Source organism: Megalopta genalis, unplaced genomic scaffold (genome assembly GCF_051020955.1).
Source record: "Megalopta genalis isolate 19385.01 unplaced genomic scaffold, iyMegGena1_principal scaffold0100, whole genome shotgun sequence".
Taxonomy (NCBI): Eukaryota; Metazoa; Arthropoda; class Insecta; order Hymenoptera; family Halictidae; genus Megalopta; species Megalopta genalis.
In genome coordinates this window covers 372,897-389,241 of record NW_027476169.1, presented here as the reverse complement: position 1 = coordinate 389,241, position 16,345 = coordinate 372,897, and the positions used below count along the sequence as shown (strand labels likewise).

At 43.1% G+C, this 16,345-nt stretch overlaps 1 protein-coding gene and 1 long non-coding RNA gene across 5 annotated transcripts in view; one reads left to right on the top strand and one right to left on the bottom strand.

Annotated features, from left to right (window-relative positions):
• Positions 1-16,345, bottom strand: part of dlp (glypican dally-like) — a 159,373-nt gene that overhangs the window by 135,641 nt on the left and 7,387 nt on the right. The window contains exon 1 of one of the 2 annotated variants that reach the window (XM_076528144.1): positions 4,735-5,063. The exons of the other annotated variant lie outside the window; for it this stretch is intronic. The gene's annotated coding sequence lies outside the window, so the exon portion shown is untranslated. Of the gene's footprint in view, positions 1-4,734; positions 5,064-16,345 lie in introns of those variants that run through there. 2 annotated transcript variants of the gene reach the window in all.
• The window catches only part of LOC117217399 (uncharacterized), a 68,979-nt gene that overhangs the window by 49,933 nt on the left and 2,701 nt on the right, over positions 1-16,345 (top strand). Inside the window, exon 4 of one of the 3 annotated variants that reach the window (XR_013036133.1) lies at positions 1,242-2,845. The exons of the other annotated variants lie outside the window; for them this stretch is intronic. This is a non-coding gene — a long non-coding RNA (uncharacterized LOC117217399). Of the gene's footprint in view, positions 1-1,241; positions 2,846-16,345 lie in introns of those variants that run through there. 3 annotated transcript variants of the gene reach the window in all.

The following is a 16,345-nucleotide window of genomic DNA, read 5'->3' as shown; positions in this document are numbered from 1 at the left end:
ACAGAGCACGGTAGTTAGATAACGAAACGCGCGCGGCGCTACGCTCACGCACCGACGCATACACACACGCGCGCGCACACACGAGAGCACCGGCGGCATTCTGTTGCGCGCAAGCAAAGAAAAGGCCAGCCGTGAAACGGGAAAGCGTCGGGCAACGCGAGCTCAAAGAACGGAACCAGCGGGGGATGCGGTGCGGACCTTTCAGTAACACGGGGCGGGGGGAGGGGGACCGAACTTCTGCGAGGCTGGACGAACTTGGACGTCTTACCGAAAAACGGTTGAAGAGAACCGTTCGTCCCGAAATGCACCTCGGCAGCTGTGTCCGAAAATCGGCTGAGCCGATCGATATCGTTAACACTAAAAACGCTAAAGAGGGATAATCCCCGACCCGGAAATTCATGAAATTCTGAAACTCGGAGGATAATCGGCATCTGGAACGTTTCTTCCATTCCTTAAGCTCTCTTTAACATGGATAGCATATAGATAAGCGTCGCGATAAAATTATAAGACACTCGCGCGAACATCGCGGAATATTCTACAGGGTGTCCCAAAATTATTGTAGAAGCGAGAAATGAGGGATTCCCGAGGTCATATGAAGCAACTTTTTCCTTAATAAAAATTTTCTCCGAAGCTCGTTTGCAAGTTATTAACGGTTGACCAATGAGACGCGAGATCAAGGCTCGCGCGAGGCGGCCGAGCCAATGCGCGGAACCGGGCTTCGCGCGCTCGTTGGCTCGGCCGCTTCGCGCCGCGCGCAGAGCTCGCCGCTCATTGGTCGACTGTTTTTCGTTAATAACTCGTGAACGATGCCTCGGAGAAAATTTTTGTAAAAGAAAAAGTTACTTCAAACGACCTCAGGAATCCCTCATTTCCTAGTTGTGCAATAATTTTGGGACATCATGTGTGTAATGTAGAAATTTATTTTTCTTTCACCGATGGTATTATTATTTACGCTCAAAAAAAGCATGTTGCTCAATTGTACGAAATACGAAAACTGAAGCAAGAAAGACGCGTTACTCGATCCGTGACAAGACTATGAAAGACAGTCTCCGGTAAAACGGCGAACTAAACGCTACGAGAAGAGATTTATATTTCCGATCGTTTAGTACGATAATTTTTGATTATGTATAAAATGTATGTATGTATACAAAATAAAATTTGTATATGTATAAAATATATGAAAAAAATATAATATATAAAATATTATATTACAATTACGTCCGTTTTTATTTCTTCTACAGAAAGAATTAGACGGTGAAAGGACGTCCTCCGCGCCGACTCTACGAATAAATTAATTAGAACTCGCGTGTCTCCGATCGGAATGATCGACAGGTTCGCTTGGAGGATCGATGGATCGATCGATCAACGGAAAGGTTTGTGTCGTTCGTGCCTGTTCCTTTGAAACTGTCGGGGCACGCGCGTGACGCGCGGTGACGACGACGAGCCCCCCCCCCCCCCACCATTCCTACCACAGTTGCGCCTTCGGGAAGGATACCAAGGTTTTTGTCGACGAGTTCGAGGAAGACGTTCCAAATCGTAAGAAGCGAGAGAGACCTAGGATCCTCGCGGCCTCGTTTCCATGCACCGTAGGAAATTATACGAGCCGTCCGTCGGCTATTCGACGTGTTCTCAATTATCCTAATTATGTATATCGGCTGTTTCGAGATGACGAAATACGGCGAAACACACGCTGGCGTGAGAATTCGGTTGCGCGCGCGCGTTTAACCGACGAAAACCCGAGTGTTTTGGAATGCGGCGAGTTGTTTCGCCTGGCAGGGTTCGGGGCCGCCCGGCGACTCATTCGCTGACACGATTCTTTTGATGGATGGACCGACCGGATCGATGCGCCGGCTACGGACCGACACAAACATCGGCATTTTCGTACTACCAACGTTTTCGCGCGTTGGTTACTAGCCACGGAGATCGATCAGACGATACGACCGCCGCACAGTGGTCTCGCCGAGAGAATCGCCACGGAAAAAATTCAATTTCTTAACCGGTTAGTAGTGTTCGACGAATATACTCGTCAAGAAGAAGCGGCAATATTTTATATCACGACGAGTATACTCGTCGCGCTTAAAAACTAGCGATTTCCTTCAAAATAGGAAGTTCGCTTAATCAGTTAACTATGCTCGACGAGTATATTCGTCAAGGAGAAGCGGCAGTATTTTATCACGACGAGTATACTCGTCGCGCTTAAAAACTAGCGACCTCCCTTCAAAAGAGGATGTTCCCTTAACCGGTTAGCTGTATCCGACGAGTATACTCGTCAAGATGAATTCGGCAGTATTTCGTGTCGCGACGAGTATACTCGTCGCACGGAAAAAGGTAGCGATCTCCCTTCAAAATAGGAAGTTCGCTTAACCAGTTAACTATGTTCGACGAGTATACTCGTCAAGGAGAAGCGGCGGTATTTTATATCACGGCGAGTATACTCGTCGCGCTTAAAAACTAGCGACCTCCCTTCAAAAGAGGATGTTCCCTTAACCGGTTAGCTACGTTCGACGGGTATACTCGTCAAGGAGAAGCGGCGGTATTTTATATCACGACGAGTATACTCGTCGCACTTAAAAATGTTCCCTTAACCGGTCAGCTCTGTTCGACGACTATACTCGTCACGGAGAATTCGGCAGTATTTTATATCACGACGAGTATACTCGTCGCGCTTAAAAGTTAGCGACCTCCCTTCAAAAGAGAATGTTCCCTTAACCGGTTAGCTGTGTCCGACGAGTATACTCGTCAAGGAGAATTCGGCAGTATTTCGCGTCGCGACGAGTATACTCGTCTTGATGTTAAGCGAACAAATAAATATTAGTAATAAAATTGTTGATTTCATAAAACGAAACCGTCTTTCTGATCCAATATATACAACCGGGGATGGTTCGCGCGGTATTCTGGGGCTCTCGGCCTGTTCAACTCATGCCCGCGTTTCTGCGGGCATCATCATGTCCTCGGGAGCAGCGCAGCCGGCAGCCGGTTCTCTCGGCTCGCTCCCGTTCGTTCTTTCGTTGCCGTGTTTATCTCGGCGTAGATAAGGAGGAGAAACGGGATTAGAGAGGGTTGGATGCACGCCGCGACACATTCCTTGAACGCCGGGGCCGTGGCACCGGGCACCCCCTCCCTCTCTCTCCGCGCTCCGCATGCCGCTGCCATGTGTTACTCGAGTGGCTAGTTAGCGTCGCTTCGCGATGCAAAGATAAGGAACGAGCCGAAAGTAATCGTCCCTTGGCGGGAGAGACGCGGGGGGGGGGGGGGGGGGGAAAGAACTGACGAAGAGCGAACGACTAAACAAGATGCACTCGAAAACGATAAAAAACTCCTGCTTCATAAGTGCGTACTCAAAAGTAAAGAAAACTCTACAGATAGATAGTGTGCACAGTATGTTACAGGAATATATAATAATAATAACAATAATTATAATAAATATATAATATATAAATATATTATAATATATATTAACACTATATTATATTATGATATATATTAACACTATATTATATTATAATATATATTAACACTATATTATATTATAATATATATTAATACTATATTGTATTATAATATACCTATATTAACACTATATTATATTATAATATATATTAATACTATATTGTATTATAATATACCTATATTAACACTATATTATATTATAATATATATCAATACTATATTGTATTATAATATACATATATTAACACTATATTATATCATAATATATATCAATACTATATTATATTTATATAAATATATAATAATAATAATAAATAAAGATATCCTCTCTCTCTCTTGGATATTTCCAAACAACGCAAGAAAATGTTGCTCACAAAATTGACAAGGTTTAATAATACGCATCACATAACATAAATTATATTACTGCAAGTGGAAGCATAGAAGAGACGTAGAGAGGTTAACTTTGTTATTTTAAATGGCGCGTACTATACGACGTCCTATATGGCATTGCTTGTTTTAAAGTTGCTCGAATTACAAAGGCTCTTTCATGGAAAATGAGACGATTGATTTCTTAATCGAAGCCTTACGTTACAATAACAAAAATGTCGAGAGGTTAGATTCTCTTAGGGCTCGATACGTTCAGCGTTAATTCGATCCCGCATGCTTCGCGGAAGGCGAACGCGTAACAAGGTCATTTGAACAAGATTTAGCGTGAAACAGAACGCTTGAGAACGCAACGCGCAGTGATGCGATCTCACGGGACAATAATCATAGCTGTTCCGGACAATAATCGTAGCTTCTATACTAATTAATTTTCGAGCCAAATACGTTGATAATTTTTTAAAAGGAATGCAAAGATGAGTCGATTTGTGCCTAAATAATGTACAGTTATTTTCATCAACATTTAGTATTGTAATTTTTTAGAAACTGTGCACCGACCAATTTTTATTCGAATCATGTTTTATTAAGAATTACTAGGTGGCGGGTAACCTTGTCATATTTGAACATAACGCATAAACAAGCGACAAATATTCCAACGCAACAGGTTAATAAATAATAAGAAATCATGTGCGAAAATATTTGCAAAAATCAGACATCGATAGTATATTGTTTATAAGATATTTACAAGGAAGCTTTTCGTGCAACGATTTTGTTTTATTAAACATGTTTTAGTAAACCATGATTACAATTACAAATGCAGACCACTGCGAGACAATTTTATGTAACAATGTCGAGAACGGTTCAAGGAATAATTTACCGTTGAGATCCCAGGACATGTTTTACCTTTTCGAAGAAAAGTTAGGTTAAAGATGATCGAACGTATACAGCAGGTCCTTGACGGATGCGTAACTTCGCGACAATAAAACTGAATATACGATAAGTAATTAAACCGTTTCGCGATCAAAATGGCATGCGTTTAGTATCTTCGATCGAATAATCCATTCACGTTTACATTTATTGCCGCGTACTTTGAATAACTCGACGTTAAAAACACTGCGCGATGTAACAGGCAAATGCTCGAGGAAGCAAAGGCAAGTACAGTAAATTCTCCACAGATGGCGCTCGGAATGTGCACGAAAATAGACAATTTGGGAAAAGGAGACACGATTATTCGTGCCTCGCAGTTACGTTTTTACAACTGTTGACAATCGGTAACCATAAAAGCGAGCCGCGAGGCTCGAATAATCGTACCTCCTCTTCCCAAATTGTCCATTTTTGTGCACAATCCGAGCGTCAATTAGCGCGAATTTACTACAGATCGTTGTCCACTAACGCGTTTCTCGAGTATCGAGGTTAACTTCTTCGTTATCTTTTTAATCGTTCACGTACGAATAAAGACCCTATATTAACGATCACGTTATAAAAAAGAAAATATTGATTTTTTTATTTTTCTCCATTGCTCGCATCACCGCGCGACGCCGGCAAGTAGGCGCCTCGAAAAAATAATAACAAAACGAGCACGAAGCAAACGCGACGACCTTTTATTAAATTTACAAACGAACCGGTGAATGACGCGAGAGGCCGACCAGCGGCCGGCGGAGATCGCGCGGGGGTTGCCGGGAGAGGGGAGCGCGGCCGCAACAGCGGGGAATGCGTTTGACGCGTGTCATGTGCACGCGTCAACTCAGACCGCACCGCGTCGTTCAATCTCGCTCTTTCCACCAACTAGCAATCCCGTCGACGAGCTTCCCGCGTCAAGTTCGTTGCACCCCGGGCATCGATTTCCTTGCCGACGTCGCTCTCGTCGATCGTCGTTCGTTAGCAACAGCGGAGAGACAGCGAGACTCCGCGAGAGACTTCCATCGTCATGTTTCGCGGTCCGCACGCCGAATCGGAAGCCACGAATCATCGTCCGCGTCCCGGCTTTCCTCTGTTCCTCCGCCGTCACTCTTCTCCGCGGACCAACGGAAGGTCCCGGAGAAATTTAATCGCCGCGACCCGTCGCGTCGCGCATGGAAATCGCCGAGCGGAAACGCAGCAATGGAACACACGCGGGGAACGACCGCGACAGTCGAGAAAATGAAATTCGCACAGTTAAAATGTCGCGCTGTGCGTCGGACGCGCGGCTGTCGGTCAAAGCGACCATTATTTTACGCCGTTGTTGTTTCACCGAGTCGCACACAATGCGTTGCCGTGGGAACTAAAATATCAAAAGACAAACTATGCAGTCCCGTCTGCTCTTAAAATCACCGCTCTACACTCTACCCGAGTATCCATTAGTTTCAGGAAAATAGAAAACTATCATCCTTAGACAATACGGCGCGGGCTGTTTGTTCGAGAACTTTCGCACGCTGCCGGTATATTTTAAGGTAAGTAGTAATTAACTAGTAATAGTAATTATTTTTTAATTAAACTGTGATTACTCTGCTCTTTTGTTATTTTATTATCCACTGTTTACTAGGTATTTTCGATGCGCAGTAAATTCGCCCTAATGAGCGAGTGCGGTCGGCGCTCCGTTCTCGCGGCCAATGCCGCGTCGCGCCGGCGGTATGACGCAGCGGCAGTGGTCGCGAGGGCGGGGCGTGTGACGCAGCGGCAGCGGTCGTGAGGGCGGGGCGTCAGCCGTACGCGATCTCTCATTGGTCGCTGTTTTTCGTTAATAACTCGTAAACGATGCCCCGGAGAAAATTTTTGTAAAGGAAAAAATTACTTCAAATGACCTCGGGAATCCCTCATTTTCAGCTTGTACAATAATTTTGGAACATCCTGTATATTGTTTTATAACAATTTATAACAATATTTTCTTAAACTTCCTACAATTTTTATTACGATAAGTGCTTCAATAAATTAGTTCGTATAAAAATTGCTAACAAAAACATTTTCATAGTATCGTGAAAGAATTATCTGCTCGTAGCTGCTCTTTAAATTTTTATAATTATTTATATAGGTCAGCAACGAGGGTTCATCGAGACAGCTATTTTTATATCACTTTATTATACGCACACATATTTACGTTACTTGCGTTGCATATTTGTGTACATTCACGCTATTATACATATATTTACGTTACGTAAAACAATTTAACGGCGCCCAAGAAATTGTATTTTCGCAAATAATTTATTTTTATATTATAATGTATTTTTATGTTTAAAAAAAAAACAAATTTTTATAAACCACGTTGTACTTGTAAAAGACGCAAAATTTCATTTTTTTTCTCGGATGATTCCCCGTATGTTCGACGTACCGCGCGTCGCGTAAATCTCTTCGACGAAATCCTTCGAGAACGAATAAAAATTTCCACGCGAAAATCCGCGGTTTCTTCCCGATTCACGGCCAAGTACTCCCGCGATCGTTGCAGAATTGCCCGCCGGCTTTTCATTCGGACAACGCCTAGCGGCTGGGTTTCCGAACGTCAATAAACCAGAGGCAGCATCCTTACTATCGACAGTCGAGCATGTGGTCTTCGATAATCAGCTTAGCCGGGTGAACCGATTGGAAGGCGACGATGCAATTCACCCGGCTCGTCCATCCGAGCTGCATTGAAATCGCCAATACACGTTCCACAGGCCTCTCCCGTCTTGACCGGCGAGAATTCAATGAATCCAGTATTCGTCAATGGCAGGCATTAATCGACAGCGATGTTCGCTCGATGAACGTTCGCTCTTACCATTGAGGAGCCGCGTGAAGTAAAATCATCTCGCTCTGAATATTAAACATTAAACACATCTTCACTAACCACAATATTGTTCACGCTTATCTTGTAAAATTATTAAATAAACATCAATACCATTTTTAGTTCCGTTTTGGAATCAGATTTAAGGCAATTAGCGTCAGCTTCGGTCTAAGAATTATGTTTACGCCAGCCATCCAGGTACAAGCGTATATAATTATACAGAGAGATTCCCAAGGTCATTTGAAGCAACTTTTTCCTTTGCGAAAATGCAATCCGCGGCTTCGTTTGCGAGTTATTCGCGAAAAACAGCGACCAATGAGAGGCGAGCTCGGTTGGCGCGAGGTAACCGAGCCAACGAGCGCACGAAGCCCCGTTCCGCCCATTGGCTCGGCCGCCGCGAGCCAGCTGATCCTCGCCTCTCATTGGTCAATTGTTTTTCGTTAATAACTCGTTAACGATGCTTCGGAGAGAATTTTTGTAAAGGAAAAAGTTACTTGAAATGATGTCAGGAACCCCTGATTTCCCGGATGCGACATACTTTTTAATATAAAAAAATTTACACCCTGTATACTGCAATAGCTCAGACAATCAATACTATGCATCTGACGCGGTATTTAAATAATCGTATTTTGACCAGCTTCGTGGATCTAATGCTCAACTGTGCGACACGCCTCCTCGACAAGCTCGCGGTCCTTCCGCCCTTCCCCCCCTTTCCTCCTTTTCCTACAGAGTTCTCCCTTGCCCTTACCGCGGACGAAACCAATTCCGGAGTAGTTAGCAGATAAGCTATCGGGAACTAACATTTAGCTTGTTTGGAGATACGGAGCCCTACAGCATCTCGGTATTTGCGCCACCGTTTCATGGGAAAAGGCGCCGGGGCGAACCGCCGCCACATTGGGCGACCACGGCTGAGTTACCGACTTCGGTTTTAGTTAACGGTTAACAATATTGATTTACTCTCGCAATACCGCGGCGCACCCGAAAATTTAGCTACACACACGCGCGCGCGCGCGCGCGCGAAAACAAAGCCGGATTTAATTGAAAATTTATAATCGGAGGTTTTCACGGTCGCCGATTACGAATCTAGACGAGAATTTCCAAAAACAAAATTACGCTATAACGTTAAATACAACATTCACACGTGATTTATAATATTATTTAATAATATTAAATAGAAATTAAAAATATAAATAAATAAAAATAAAATAGTAAAATAAAAACTAATAAATATAATATATAAATAATAATTATTATTATTGTATATAAATAAAATAGTAAAAACTAAATAAAAATAATAAAAGTTATTATATTATCAAATGAGACACTAACCGAAATATACAATTCTCTCGAATAGTTTCGAGTTGTTTTTACTGGCTTTTACTATTTTCAATAATTTGCAATACTTCGCAATAATCTTCAATAGTTTTTAATACATTTTAATAGTTTCGCAAAGAGTTCTCCATGATCTTTAACTTGCTTTTGATTGTTTCCAATTTAATAATAAAATACAATGCAAATAATACTATTTGTTCGTTAATGTTTAAAATTATCCCGACGATATACAAATAAATAATAAAAACAATATTTTAAATCAAATAATTATTTTCATTCGTCCACATTCGTCCATTATTTCTTCCAAGTTAAAATACGGTAAACAAGTTATTAAATTATTTATTAAATTAGATTATTAATCCCAGACACGTCGAGTGAGAAGAACAATTCCGGCGGGCGAACAGCCCGACCGCACGTCGTCGCGAACGTATCGAAACCGCCGCAACCCGGATCTCCGTGAGCAACCCTCGGCGGCCATGGGAACCGAAACCATCCAAGTTTCGGGGCACCGGCGTCCGAACGAGCCGTCTTGCGAAATTCACGCGTCCGCGCGTTATTCACAGCCTCGTGAATGCTGACCGCAGAATGTACGTCCTACCGAAGGAAACCGGATATTCCCGAGGCTCCGGCGACGCCGCCGCCACCCTTAGCGTCGCCGCGCATTGTCCCCTGAGAATTTCTTCCTACCGTGCGGTTTATCGCGTCCTTTGTGTCCCGACGACAACGACCGTGCACGCATCCACGCGTCCGCCCGAGGAACGCGTGGTGTTCTTCTGTTACGCGCGAAACGCGCCTGTTCGGCTGCGGTCGGGCAGCGCCGTGCCGCGCCGTACCGTGCCGCCGTGCCGTGCCGCGTCCCGTCGCAGCGCGCCCACAAAAACAAACAAGATGCACCCACGGGGCCCGGGATTCGCACAGATTGCTCCCAGATTTTGCTCGCGCGCCGTCAGATCCGCCGCTCGGTTTTCTTTCGCGCCGTCTTCGTTCGCTAAGAAACCAACGGAACTCAATTGTTTCACTTGAATTTACGCGTCTCGCAGTTTCTCGTGGCCAGCGTCGCCAGGGAATTGACGGCGCGTGGAGCCACCCCTCCCCCACTCACTCGCTCGCTCGCTCGTGATCGTCCGCTGGCTCCTTTCTCCCCCACTCTTACCGGACAGTCTCGGTCGGGAGGACACCGAAGCCGCGACGATGCGGACGTCGTGGCCGAAAAGCGACCTTTACGCATCGTCGCGTGACGATTCAGTGCTGCTGCTACGTGTCCTCGATATTTTACTACAACTTCCGCTTGTCGACGATTGCGGGGCAGGGGAAGGCAACGCGATTCCCCTCGCGCCATCAATTCTCTGGCAATACTGTTCGCGACAGAAATTAACGAGTGGTGCTCAAGTTTTTTACACTGCCAATCTGTTTGTGATCGTATTCTCCTTTTTGCATTATTTTCTAGATACGATATTTTATGGAATTGTTTGAAAAATGTTTGTTGCATTATATTGAATAGAAGTATATTATATTATATAATATTAATTATTATTATTTATATTATAATATATAATATTATATTATGATATATAACATGTCTTCATCACGTGTCAGACTCGTCAAACTATGGAAAGGGGTTAAAACTATAACCTATTAAATATACAGGGTGTCCCACAATTATTTTAACAGCCGAAAATGAGGGGTAGCTGAGGTCATTTGAAGTAACTTTTTCCTTTGCGAAAATGCAATCCGCGGCTTTGTTTACGAGTTATTAACGAAAAACACTGGCCAATGAGAGGTGACGGTGCGAGAGAGAGGGTCCGCGAGAGAGTCCGCAGCACGAGGCTTTGACAGAAGGTCGGGATGGACTCGAGCCGCGTTCGAAGTATTGAACAAGTCACGAAGCGAGAACTTTCCGGATTTTTTTAACTACATAACAGTGATATTTTTAAGAAAAACGCTGTTCACCTTTACTTTAGAACGTCTGAAGAATATTCACTAATTTTTCGGACTCGAAATAATATGTAGTTTAACCGTGACAGTCGTTTTAATTTTCTGGTGTGCATGACACCTTATGTGTACCATATGAAATTTTTATGCAAGCTGTACAGTGAAGATTAACAAAGTTCGTAAATGATATTTTAATTTAAATAATTCCGTGTACGAACAGAATTCAACGAATGATTCGCAAAGCTGATTTAATAATAAATAATCGCGTTAAGGTACGTAAAGGATTTGTTTTTTAGAGAAATATGAAAAATATTATCGATAAGAAACTCACCCATTTAGTTGAGGATGCATTTGCTGACTCGTACGTACTGACCTCGTACAACGAACAGCTGATCCCAGGTCGATGACCGCAACATTCGAGGGATACTGTCGGTGGAACCTCTGGTATGGTTATTTGCGAAGTTCACTTACACTGCACTGTCACCAAACACTGATCAGTTATTTAATCACTGATAATCCGAATCACTTGTGGATATTTAAGAAAGATCACTGAGACTCGTTCGCGGATAATCGTTTATTCGACGCGTTCGTACGGAAGTCGACGTTTCACTGCCGAAAAATTCAGGCCTTGACTGTGGATCCTTGTTGTTCTTCGTTCGGCCGTCCGAGGAAATGACACTCGATACCATTTTCTTCGCACGGCCATTAATTACGTTCTAAGAGCGCAGGGTGACAGCGGGTCGGACACAGTTTACGTCTCGGCATATCTTGTTTATTTCATTTGGCGTTACCCTGCGCTTCGAAGAAAATAGTATCGGGTGTTATTTCCTCGATTTTTTGGCAGTGAAACGTCGACTTCCGAACGAACGCGTCGAATAAACGATTATCCGCGAACGAGTCTCAGTGATCTTTCTTAAATATCCACAAGTGATTCGGATTATCAGTGATTAATTAAGTGATCAGTGTTTAGTGACAGTGCAGTGAAAGATCAGCTGTACGTTGTACAAGGTCAGTGCCCTTCGACATCATGAATTTCAGCCAGCAAATGCATCCTCAACTAAATGGGTGAGTTTCTTACTGATAATATTTTTCATATCTCTCTAATAAACAAATCCTTTACGTCCCTTATTTATTATTAAATCAGCTTTGCAAATCATTCGTTAATCTTCACTGTACAGCTTGCATAAAAATTTCATATGGTACACACGAGGTGTCATGCACACCAGAAAATTAAAACAGCTGTCACGGTTAAACTTCATATTATTTCGGGTCCGAAAAATTAGTAAATATTCTTCAGACGTTCTAAAGTAAAGGTGAACAGCGTTTTTCTTAAAAATATCACTGTTATGTAGTAAAAAAAATCCGTAAAGTTCTCGCCTTGTGACTTGTTCAATACTTCGATCGCGGCTCGAGTCCGTCCCGACCTTCTGTCAAAGCCTCGTGCTGCGGACTCTCTCGCGGACCCTCTCTCTCGCACCGTCACCTCTCATTGGCCAGTGTTTTTCGTTAATAACTCGTAAACAAAGCCGCGGATTGCATTTTCGCAAAGGAAAAAGTTACTTCAAATGACCTCAGCTACCCCTCATTTTCGGCTGTTAAAATAATTGTGGGACACCCTGTATAACATAATAAGAAAATAATATATAAAATATATAATATATATGATTTTTCTTGTCATCAGTATTTAAACATTTAAGTAAATGTAGACACACACAATAAATCTAAATTATTTCTTTTCTTCTTAAAAATTATTACAATCGAAAAACTTCTGATCATTATAATTACGAAGAAAATGGTACGCAAGGGATTAATTTAATTAAATGAAATAGTATAATTGGCATCGAAAAAACCGTTCATCCTATTTTATCCTATAATTTGTCTTCGATACAGCATTTCCATGAAAACGGTTCGCAGGAGTGATTACCCGAACCACTTAAAAAAAAAGCTTTACATAGGATAGAAGTTTTGCGCATTGGAGGTAAGTTAAAAGACGCAAAAAAGCTAAGACTATATATATATATATAGTCGTGGTAATCCGCCGAGTTTGACAAACTTTTACAGACACCTGTGGAATCCACCGGCACTCAGTTTCTCCGTCTCCGTTTCTGTCTCCGCGGAGCGACCACCTGTTTCGGGCGGCATATAAAATTTCTTGGTCACGCGCGACACCTTATTATATTATATTATATTTGCTTAGATTTTCGGAAATTAATTTTTATTAATTTTATTAATATTTTTATAAATATTATATACAACAATTTTTCATTCTTCATTTGTTTAAATAAAATACCCTAATCATAAGAAAGTTTCGCGGTTGCGCGACAGTCAAAGCGTGCACTTACGTTTTTCAGTAGGAGAGATTGATGACGATTGTAACACGTTAAATATAATTGTTACACAATTATGCAAAAAAGTAATTTCGAGTAACTTTTTCCTTTACAAAAATTTTCTCCAAGGCGTCGTTAACGAGTTATTAACTAAAAACAGTTGACCAATGAGGCGCGAGATCAGCTCGCGCGGGGCGGCCGTGCCAATCAGCGGAACTGGGCTTCGACCGCTCGTTGGATCGGCCGCCTAGCGCCAGCCGAGCCTGCCTCTAATTGGTCAGCGATTTTCGTTAATAACTCGTAAACGAAGCCACGGAGCCAATTTTTGTAAAGGAAAAAGTTACTTCAAATGATGTCAGGATCCCCTAATTTCCCTGAAAGTAACATAATCTTTAATAAAAAATGTTCACCCTGTATATAGCGATAGCTCGGACAATCAAAACTTTTTCCGACGAATTTACGACGAGAATCGATTAGTGAACGGAGAACTGTTTCGAAATGCATCGCAACAATAAAAAATTATCAATACCTCAAATTGAATTTTATTTTTTATTTTAATTTTATATATAATTTCTTCTCAATTTTATTTTTTTATATTTCTTGAAATTTTAATGAATATTTATCAACAAATATCTCGAATAACGAATCAACGAATAAGCGTTACAACCTCCAAGCGTGTTCCACGTTTCTGTCAAGAACTTCCCAAGAACTGCCCGGCAAACAATCCCGTCGCGAAAGGGTTGAAGCTGCAAGCTCGTAACGATCGCGATTTACCGTGGCGTGTCGTTGTTCTTGTGACGTCACGTAAAAAAAAAGAAAAGAAAAAAAAAGAAAACCGCCAACACTTAGGGGACACGAGTAATTTTTATGAAATTTTTCTTATCGAGATCGTTCCGATGAATTTCGGGCTGAAATAAGGCGCCCCGACACACGCGACGCAGCTCCGGCTCGGAACTAATCACCAGACTAAACCGGGACCCCGCCCTCTCGGCGCAACGTTTTTACCTTCATCACGGTTTTACGCATTTCTTGTAGTCATTATCAGTTATCATTGAGCACACACGGCCGCCGAGGACGCGAAAGACTTTTCACGGCGGACGACGGCGGAACGTAAATAGTGTGGCGCAGAGGAGGAGGGGGAGGGGCGCCGTGCTTTTAATCAACATGCATGGAAAATTCTCTTTACGCGGTGTCCCGTGCGCCCCTCGCGTCCCCGCCCCACCGCCAACGCCGCTCTCCTACGCTCTGATCCACTCTGATCCGCTCTGAACAGCTTACCATTACGCCGAGACTGCCTTCTTTTACGCGTCTGCGGATCTCTGTTGGACGAGGTTTGCGTCTACCGTCCCTAGGCGACGACGTCTCGCGAATTTTCGAACCAGCTTAACGTCCATTTTTTCTGGACGCTTAGCATCCGGAATACAGTAAATTCTTCCCCTAATCGACGCTCGGATTGTCCACGAAAATGGACAATTCGAGAACAGGAGATACGTTTATTCCATTATTATTCGTTTTTATAGTTGACAATTGGTATAACTATACTCAGTTTCGCTTATTGGCTCGGCCATCTTGTGATAGCCATGCTCGCCTCTCATTGGTCAACCGCTCCACGTTAATAATTCGTCAACGATGCCTCGGAGAACATTTTTGTAAAGAAGAAAAAGTTTCCTCGAACGAAGATCATTTTGGGACACCCTGTATAAACGGAATTCTATTGTAACACTTCACTATTAGTTTATATTTGCATTACTTCGTTTTTATAGTTATTGACAATTAGTATAACTGTACTCAGTTCCGCTGATTGGCTCGGCCGCCTCGCGACAGCCATGCTCGCCTCTCATTGGTCGACCGTTTCTCGTTAATAATTCGTTAACGATGCCTTGGAAAATATTTTTGTAAAGAAAAAAAAGTTTCCTCGAACGGAGATCATTTTGGGACACCCTGTATAAACGGAATTCCACTTTAACACTTCACTATCACTTTATATCCCCCCCCCCCCCCTCCGGACTTCTTAGAGCCATAGCGCTATCGTCTCGCGAATTTCATTGAAATTTGTAGCGACCGCATGAAGAACTTCCTTGCGATTAGGACGATTCGCGACACTCAAAAGCCACCCGAGACACAGGAGATGAACCTGTTGTCGCTTCTGTATATTAATCACGTTAAGAGTCGCTTCGGTCGACCGCTTCGAAACGCGATAGTCTACTGCTATATTACTACTGCTATATTACTACTGCTAAGAAGATCAAAGAAGCGGATGTAATGTCTTCTTTGCAACCGGTTTAACGCTCCGATCGTTCCGCGCCGCCACTCTAGTCCGCCCGCTCCGAGTTTCTTCGCGTTCCCCGTTCCGTATTTCATCCTAATTCCGTTCTGTTCGTTACCCGCTCTCTAGTCCGGCAATTCTAGTTTCTTCCACGGCTCTCTCTCCGTTTAGCGTTTCATCCGAAAACCGTTTGCTTCCGGTTTCTCCTCGTTTCGGTACGTCCGCTGTTGCGCGAGACTTCGTCCCGCCACGCCGCCGCATTCTACGATACACAATATTTCATTAAACTCCGTCCTTCGTTCCTTTACTTTTCGTTCTGCTACGTTGGCTCCGGGTTTCATTTCGTTACGAACGGAACTCTGTCGCGTTGTCCCCTGCGTTCACCGGTTTTCCCTTTGTCTCGTGCTTCGTCGGCTACCTTCGCGTCGTCTCGCTCGCGCCGAGCGCGCACGGCGCTGTCGGGCGCGTTTCGTTTGTTTCGATAAGTTGGTATCGGGGGACGGTGTTCGGGATCATTGTTTAAAAAGTGAAAAATGTTTAAAAGTTCAACAACAGCGATAGGGTCGGCGTAGGTATTGCTGTAGGTTTCTCGACGAAGGCGAACTTTGACAGAGAAAATAAGACCTCTATACGACGATAAATTGACATTAACCTATTCGATTATAACCTCGAGAATGACCTATTTGAATCTGAATTTGTTTGAACTTGAATATTTAATTTTCTCGGAATATTGGACATAACTCATTTTCTTTTAAATGTACACACACATACACACACGGCTACTATTCCTAGCACTTTACAAATTAGGTATAGGTACTCTGCGATCGAGCGTGTTGCGCCAGCTCGTCGAGAACTGCACTGTATAGGTTAAAGGTGCGTAGTTCAGTAAAGCGCCGTAGCAATGTACACGCATAGTAAAAAACT